Source organism: Eriocheir sinensis, unplaced genomic scaffold (assembly GCF_024679095.1).
Source record: "Eriocheir sinensis breed Jianghai 21 unplaced genomic scaffold, ASM2467909v1 Scaffold70, whole genome shotgun sequence".
Lineage (NCBI taxonomy): Eukaryota > Metazoa > Arthropoda > Malacostraca > Decapoda > Varunidae > Eriocheir > Eriocheir sinensis.
The window spans coordinates 930261-939224 of NW_026112054.1; the positions used below are offsets into that span (position 1 = coordinate 930261).

General features: G+C 46.4%; 1 long non-coding RNA gene across 1 annotated transcript; it reads right to left on the reverse strand.

Moving 5' to 3' along the window:
• Nucleotides 1–2138: 2138 nt before the first annotated feature.
• LOC126993965 (uncharacterized) lies at nucleotides 2139–5811 on the reverse strand. Its single transcript, XR_007748601.1, has 4 exons — nucleotides 5203–5811; nucleotides 4870–5031; nucleotides 2668–2790; nucleotides 2139–2163 (listed from the first exon to the last, which is right to left on the reverse strand). It is a non-coding gene; the product is annotated as an uncharacterized LOC126993965 (long non-coding RNA).
• Nucleotides 5812–8964: the final 3153 nt, after the last annotated feature.

Genomic DNA, 8964 nt, shown 5'->3' on the forward strand with positions numbered 1-8964 from the left:
TTCATTACTCTCGGCACGCACCGACCGGAGCCGTGGCCCCCAACGCTTTCTAGTTAACCAGCGGGTGTGATGCTGTGCCGTGTGTTGAGGCAGAGAGAGCCTGAAGCTGAAAAGAACTACGCCCGACACACACACACACAGAATTGTGTGTGTGTGTGTGTGTGTGTGTGTGTGTGTGTGTGTGTGTGTGTAATTCACCTCTTGGTCTGCTGCGGGTCTCTCTCGAGACAGCCAGCCGTTCCCCTACGGAAGAGCACAGAGCTCGTAGTACCGATCTTTGGGTAGGACTGAGACCACTCACACACAACACACCGCGACGACGAGGTCACAACTTGCCTGACGTCGCGTACCTACTCACTGCTAGGTGAACAGGGGCTACACGTGAAAGAAGATAAACCCAACTTATCTTCACCCGGCCGGGGAATCGAATCCCGGTCCTTCTGGTTGTGAGCCAGACGCTCTATCCCTGAGCTACCGGGCCGTGTGTGTGTGTGTGTGTGTGTGTGTGTGTGTAAGGTTACCACATTTTACCTTCCCCGGGTTTCCCCAGTTATACATTTATCGACCATCCCGAAAGGAAGGATGAACAGCTGGATTGGCGTGCCCAGGTCAGGGATTCGACCACAGTCCTGCAGATTCGTAGGTAGGGACAGTAACAACTTTACCGAGGAGGCGCTGTGGTGGGTGATACCTCACTACCCCGGGTCAAAGGGCAAGTGCAATATTCGGTTTACCACATTTCATTTACTCAGGTTTCGGCAGACACCCGAAAGGACCCGAAAAGACTTACCCGAAAGGAAGAATGAACAGCTGGGTGGGCTGCGAGCCGACTTCCCAGGCCGTGATTCGAACCCAGGCCCGCAGATTCATAGTTAGGCATGCTAACCACTACACCATGGAGGCGCGCATGCACAACACCACTTACATTCTCTGCTGTCGGTGTTTATATTTCATTTGTTTCTTGTATGTTTGTAATAAGATAAATATTCCGAACAGCTTTCGTGGAGAAACAAATGTTAACGCACATCCCATCATGCCCTTACTTTGGTGTTGGGCTTATTATATTTTCCGTCTGTGATGGCTACGATTTGCAGCCGCTGTCAGGGAGACAAACTCCACGGCCAACATCGGTATTCAGCAGCAGCCTGAATGTCGATGCACCTTCAAGCCTCGAATTTCCAATCAATTGTCAATAGAAAAATATTCACTTCTATTCTAAAGAAAGCAAAACTTGTTTAAAAACATTATTTTTACTATTAGCTTCATGGGATCTCTTGCAGGATAAATGCAGTGCGTAGCTAAAGATACTTTCGTTCAATGGCCTGGTGTAAAATAAAACAATTTTTGTAACTGCGCTCTTGCTCCAGTTCACCGTGCTTTCTAATAGTTTATTTTTTTTTTTTTAAAGTCGTGTGCCGATGCTCCCTTTTGCAAGTGTACTGGAGGCAAAATCTGCTGCAATATTGACTGCAACCTTCAGAGCTGTTGGATGAGAATGGCCCATTACATTTGGTCATGCCATTGCAGGTATTGAGGTCTGAAGATTGATACGAGACAGCAAAGGTTACGTTTCCTGGCTGCGCGTTGTGTTGAATAACGACATGTTTTTTTCTTCTTCATATTTTCCAAGTTGACAATAAAATCGGATCAGAAAATGAAACAATAGAAATAACGACCTTCACATCAGTCTACCTCAAGTCTAAAGGCGGCGGCTGAGCGGTCAGCGTGCGGGCCTGATGATCCTGACACTCGCGTTCAGGTCCGCCCGCCGCTACAAGCTGACAATTTTCACCCATCGCCAAGTGGCCGAAGATAACCGACATTCCGTCATGATGTCCACCTGTCAACCTGACTTTAACGAAGCTCTCTCAAGCGGATCAAGGGAAGCCCGAGGACAGCATTCTCTCTCTCTCTCACCCACCGGCTTGATGATGTGCGGGTAGTTGTCGTTGAGGTCCAGGATGGTGACGTGCACGGTGGCGGGGGCGGCGTCGTGGCCCTTTCCGCCCTCGTCGTTGGCTCGCGGATACAGGGTCATAGTGCCTCGGATCGCCGCCTCCTGTTCAGGCACTGGTGGGGAAGAGGAGGCAAGCTGAAGGGTGATGAGTATTGGACATGGATGGCGAAAGTCACAGTGCCTCGGATTGCCTCCCTGTCTAGGCACTGGTGGGAATAGCGGTCAAACTGGTATTGAGTACAGAGGAGAATAATAACCGACACGTCTGCAATGTGTTGGTTTCCGGTCACTGCGACACTTACAAGTTTTGATTATGTTCAAAGACAGACCACCTGTTCTGGACACTAAGGTCTGTGTAGTCTGAACGTCCATGTAAATCAATCTCTCTCTCTCTCTCTCTCTCTCTCTCTCTCTCTCTCTCTCTCTCTCTCTCTCTCTCTCTCTTTCACTCCCCTTTTCTTCCATTCCCCTTCTCTTCCATTCCCCTTCTCTTCCATTCCCCTTCTCTTCCACTTTCCCTCTCTTCCACTTTCCCTCTCTTCCACTCCCCCTCTCCTTCTCCCCGTCATCCTCTCCCCGTTTCCCCCGTTCCCTCTCCCCCTTTCCACCTTTCCCTCTCCCTGTCTCCTCTTTCCTCTCTCACCCTCCCTATCCCTCTCCCCTTTTCCTTTTCCCTCCCTCTCTCCCTCTCCGTCTCCCGGAACACTCACGCCTCGTATGGAGAGTTGGCCGGAGCGACTGTCAATGGTGAAGTTCCGCTGTTCGTCGGGGGACAAGTAGTAGAGGATGTTCTGGTGGACGGAGGGCGGCAGGTCGGGATCCAGCGCCGACACCTGCTGGGGTACAAAGGTCATGGTGGTGGTGGTGGATTTTGTAGTTAGGTGGTGGTGGTGGTGGTGGTAGTGGTGGTGAGTTAGTGGTCAGTTGGTGGTGGTGGTGGTGAGGGTGGTGGTGGTGGGTTTGTGGTCAGGTGGTGGTGATGGTGCGATGATGAGGAAAAAAAATGAGAAAAGGGGAGAAGAGGACAGAACAAAGGAGTTGGAGAACTAAACAGGTGAGGAACTAAATTGATTAATATGGCAGCTCTAGACGCGCGCGCACACACACACACACACACACACACACACACACACACGACAAATAATACCTAGCATCCTTACCCTGACGAGGATTAAAAAATCAAGGAAAACTACAGGAAATTTATCAGGTAAAATAAAAAAGTTTGACAATCCTCTCATGGAAGGATTTGCCAAGAAAAAAAGTAGTTATAAAACAAATTAAAAGTTATCCTGTCGTATTTATTCTTCTGTTTCGTAATGTTTCCGCACCCAGACTTGAACCCATTCCGGCGCACAGGCTAATCCTACCCTGTTTATTGGTACTCCTCTAAGCCTCTGACCCGTGTTTCTGGTGGTCTTATTGCGACGCGCCTCCCCGAACGACAAGGAAACTAAAGAAAAATACGAGTGACGCTGAGCCCTCGGGTAAGACTAAGCCACAGAAAAGATGGATTTAAGGTAACTCTCCAAATTATGGCTTTGTAACCCTGGAGCAAAACAAGGGGAGAAGAGGGGGAGGAGGAAGGAAGGGGAGGAGGGAGAAAGAGCGGGAGAGGACTAGAGAAACCAGGATAAAAGGGAAATGGGGAAGAAAAGAAGGGAGGATGGAGGAAAGCGATGGATTGTAGATAGGGAGAGTATGTGAGGAAGAGGCAGGTCAAGGAAGGGAAGGGAAACGAGAGCAAGAGACGGATAGAAAACTGAGAGGGAAAGGGCAAGAAGGAGGGTGGGAGAGCATAAATGAAAGTGGGCAAAGAGGAGTAAAGACGTGAAGGGAATGGAATGAGGGTCAATAGAGGTGAGGAAGCGGCAGAAAGGCGGGAAGGAAGGGAAAAGGCGGTATGAATGGCAGAGGAGAGGGAAGGTAAGAAGGTGAGGGGTCGACGTCGAGCGAGATAAGCAGTGAGGGATTACGAGAAAAGTCGACCAAGAATTAGATGACAGTTTTGCTGCAGGAAGAATATGGAGTAAAGAGGAAGCACATAACGCGAAGGAAAAATATAATAAACACACACACATACTACTTTGTTCATTTGTCTCATTCATTTCATTTCATCTTCCATTGATGTACATTTTCAGCTCTAGGGCTGCCTGGTACTTCATGCAATAAGCCGCTTATTATTATTATTATTATTATTTTAGAGAGAGAGAGAGAGAGAGAGAGAGAGAGAGAGAGAGAGAGAGAGAGAGAGAGAGAGAGAGAGAGAGAGAGAGAGAGAGAGAGAGAGAGAGAGAGAGAGAGAGAGAGAGAGAGAGAGAGAGAGAGAGAGAGAGAGAGAGAGAGAGAGAGAGAATGCTGGAGACGTGTGTGGAAAAGAAAAGGAGAAAAGTTCGCCGGAGGAAAGAATTAAGAGAGACAGTGGGCTGAAGAGCGTAAGTTTAATTAGCACTTGGGGTAAGAAGAAACTTTTAAAGAGTCTCTCCACCATCCACCTCGCGCCGACTAAAACAATAAGGCTTCAAAAAATGATATATAAAATCCCGCGGAAGAAAGAACAAGTCCACGCAATAATAATAAAACTTCCTCTGCTCATTAAGAGAAACCTGGCACACACCTGGCTAGCAAAAGAAGCCTAAAAATACACCAGGTCATCTAATGGAACGGAGACACATACCTGGGAACCAAAGGGATACCGAACACATGCCTGGCTATCAAAGGGATACCGAACACATGCCTGGCTATCAAAGGGAACCCGAACACATGCCTGGCTATCAAAGGGAACCCGAACACATGCCTGGCTATCAAAGGGAACCTGGACATACACCTGGCAATCATTGGGAACCTGGACACATACCTGACTATCAAAGGGGCGGGACACGCATCTGGCTATCAGAGGTAACTTGAACACACACCTGGCCAAGTGGGTGCGAGCAGTCGGTGTTCTCTGTGACCACGAAGGAGTAGTTGCCTCGCTGGAACACGGGCTGAAGGTCGTTCACGTTCATCACCGCCACTACCACGTCCGTCAGGGCCGGGGCGTTGACGCCGTCTTCCACCCGCACCCGCAGCGTAAACTGAGGGAACAGTCACTTGCACGTTACTACCTTCTGTATGCAATGTACACATTATAATAAAATACTAAGTGAGAAGAGATCTATCCAGGCTTGTATCGACCCAGAATAACATCACAGAGCGGCAGCAATGATATATTAATCCCTTAACACAGCAACACACACAAACCTCACCCGAGACGCGGTCGTACAATTTTATGTGACGGTACAATGCCACGGGTGCGTCTGGGACCCAGAACATGCTGACCACACAGAACACAAGCTGCTGCAGGTTTTCACTGGTGTGGTTCAGGAACTTTCATCCATTCAAGATGACCATCTTGACAGGAATTTTTTTAATTAAAAATGCTACTGTACTCTGCACACACAAAAAATCTTCAGTATGTATGCTTCTTTATGGGATTACTAGTGCCCTTTAGTAATTTGATTATGTTTGCCACCTTGATTTGATTGTCAACACTGATAATGTGGTGCTGGGTGCTCGGTGCACCAGCTGCCATCTCGCGGTGAGCGTGTGGTGTCGTGAGCAAGGATGTCGGAGATGGAAGCAAACCATGCCTGACAAGTGTTTGTGCGAGTCGGTCTTTATGCAGCACAGACATTAATAACCACCAGCACCTCAGTACTTACACCGCACCACTCTAGATCGCGGCACCTCAAACGCGTTACATATAATCACAAAACCATGTACAGTACTATGCCACCAACACTTCAATATTATGATAAGTGTTATCCCCATGGCAGTAATGGGCACACACATAGCAGTTACGGCACAAGTGCACAGTCGACAAGGCTACGCCACACTGACTAACTGGAGCACTGGGGTCAGTGGTTCAGTGGTTCAGTTTGAGCTCGATAGAGCAAGCGAGACCACTGAAACAATTACCTAAGAGTTGTTCGCTTGTTCCTCCACTCACAAAGCTCTTGGAAGATGCGTGGTGATTTGATTATTTCATTTAGGTATCAGCTGTGTTGGTAGGCTCGATGAGTTTGGCTTGATAGGAATATTTATGTATGAAGTGTGTGCCTATATACACATACTCCGCTTGATTGCTTTCACTTTTTTCTCTGTGGAAGCAGCGCTTAGCAAGCTTTTTTTGTAAGCCCTGGAGCTGATTCCTTTACTGTAAAAAAGGTCCTCCAAAGGGTTAAGATAGACCCCGGGGGTCGATGGGGACCATCCAAGGGATCGATAAATGGCTGGGGAACAAAAGGGGAGAGAGTTCATGAAAGGTCAATCTTTCGGGGTCGAAAGCTAAGATGTATAGTACTTTCATTTATCTATAACGTCCCGACCAGCTCCTGTATACCTGTAGCCCGCCGCCCCCTTTCCCTTGTCTCACCTATCTCCGCTATCCTGGGAGAGATACACCCAAGCGTACTATTACCCTTATTATAATAATAATAATGATAATAATAATAATAATAATAATAATAATAATAATAATAATATAATTAAATATTATTAATAATAATAATAAAGATAATTTATAATTATTATTATCATCATCATCATCATCATCATCATTATTATTATTATTATTATTATTATTATTATTATTGTCATTGCTATTATCATTATTATCATTTCTAGTATCATTATTATCAGAAGCAGTAGTAGAATCATTACTATTAAAATAATTCGTTGTACTTTTAATCAAGTATATTAGTGTTTACTAAATTATTTTCACATAATAAAAGCATGAGGTTCGAAAAAAATATTTGGCCGTCATGGCTGCCTTCCTTCCCTCCCCGATTTATCTTTCATCCTTCTACAGTTGGTGGTGCTCCTGCATTATTGAGGCTACAAGAGCAGTAGAGTATCTCACACAATATTAATATATAATTATACGGATTTTCACGCTCGGTGGCATTTGTTTTACTGCTCGGCTGGTACCCGACATGATGAATTGTTTATTCATTCCGATACCTTTTGTTTCTCTTGGCTGTATACTATGTTTCACAAGGACAGTACTAATGGGACTGACACAGATCAGCCACCATACACCCATAGTGCAAAGTCAGAGAATTAGAGAGCAAAACATACAGTCAAGTGCCGTAATCTAAGTGTGGACCCGTGTAGAATCACCGGGCATCTATAAAAGCCTTTCACATTAATGGCACACAACAGATGTGCCCTTCTGGACACAACTTGTGGTGATATTTATACATATTTGATTAATTAGGCGCGCTAGAGAGAGAGAGAGAGAGAGAGAGAGAGAGAGAGAGAGAGAGAGAGAGAGAGAGAGAGAGAGAGAGAGAGAGAGAGAGAGAGAGAGAGAGAGAGAGAGAGAGAGAGAGAGAGAGAGATGGGCGTCCGGAGGGGGGCCGGGGAAAAAGGGACAGATGCCCCCCCCCACCCCCACCCATAGGAAATCTGATATATTCCCATTCACACTTTCGTTAGCAAGTTATAACAGAATTCATATTTTTCAAAACCTCAGAAGGGTACCTGGTGCTGCAGTTATTGGGAAACTGTGCCGCTGCCTTGTGGTTCACCAAGGAAAATATGAAATTTGACGTACATATGTATAGGATCTAAAACATATTGGCTCTGACCCCACTCTTGAAAAAAACTGCTGCGGACGCCCTGAACATAGAGAGAGAGAGAGAGAGAGAGAGAGAGAGAGAGAGAGAGAGAGAGAGAGAGAGAGAGAGAGAGAGAGAGAGAGAGAGAGAGAGAGAGAGAGAGAGAGAGAGAGAGAGAGAGAGAGAGAGAGAGAGAGAGAGAGAGAGAGAGAGAGAGAGAGAGAGAGAGAGAGAGAGAGAGAGAGAGAGAGAGAGAGAGAGAGAGAGAGAGAGAGTGTGTGTGTGTGTGTGTGTGTGTGTGTGTGTGTGTGTGTGTGTGTGTGTGTGTGTGTTATTCACCTCTTGGTCTGCTGCGGGTCTCTCTCGAGACAGCCAGCCGTTCCCCTACGGAAGGAACTCAGAGCTCGGTGACCGATCACACAACACACCGCGACAACGAGGTCACAACTCCTCGCCTTACGTCTCGTACCTACTCACTGCTAGGTGAACAGGGGCTACACGTGAAAGAAGATAAACCTAACTTATCTTCACCCGGCCGGGGAATCGAACCCCGGTCCTTTCGGTGTGTGTGTGTGTGTGTGTGTGTGCGTAGTAGAATAGCAGTGTATTGGTGGGAGGGGGACTCACCAGACGAAACTCACCCACACTTACCCATTTTTTTTCTTTACAATGATACTCTATCACACACACACACACACACACACACACACACACACACACACACACACACACACACACTCAATCAATCAACTACTACGAGGATGGTGCTGAGGTAGTGACGGAGGGTGCAGTGGCGCGCCTTTACCTCGGTTCAGTCCACACCCAAAAAACGTACAACAACCATCTTCACTGTTAGCAGAAGTGTGTGGCATTTATTTCCTCTCTTTCTCGTGCATAAATATATACGCAGACTGCTTACAACACTCCAAAATCCTTCTGTTCGTTGTTAAGTGCTTTAGCAGCCAAATTAGCTTTAAGATGTAAACCTCTGCACGGGAACTGAGCGTAGATGACGTCCAAGCGCATTTTTATGTTTGTTTGTTTGTTTGGTGCGTGGTAACGTCACTGGAAAATTATCTGTATGTATCCAAATCAGAGTTTACCACGTCTTTTTTAAACTATATTCCCTCCTTATATACTCGGAATACTCATAAATGCCATGCTAACACCCGATTGAAAACGATTGGGAGAAGGGACTAATTGGGGAAATGTAGCTTTGTTTTTTTACAGACGAACCCAGCACGTAAATCGTGGCTCAGCTCCAAAAGGTCCCAAACACCCATGAATACCATAATAACATCATGAAAATAACTACCCCGTGTTTGGTATTGCTCGCGCCCTAGCTACAAAATATAAAAATCCCGAACTCTCATAAATACTTTACTGACGTCATAACATCATCACATC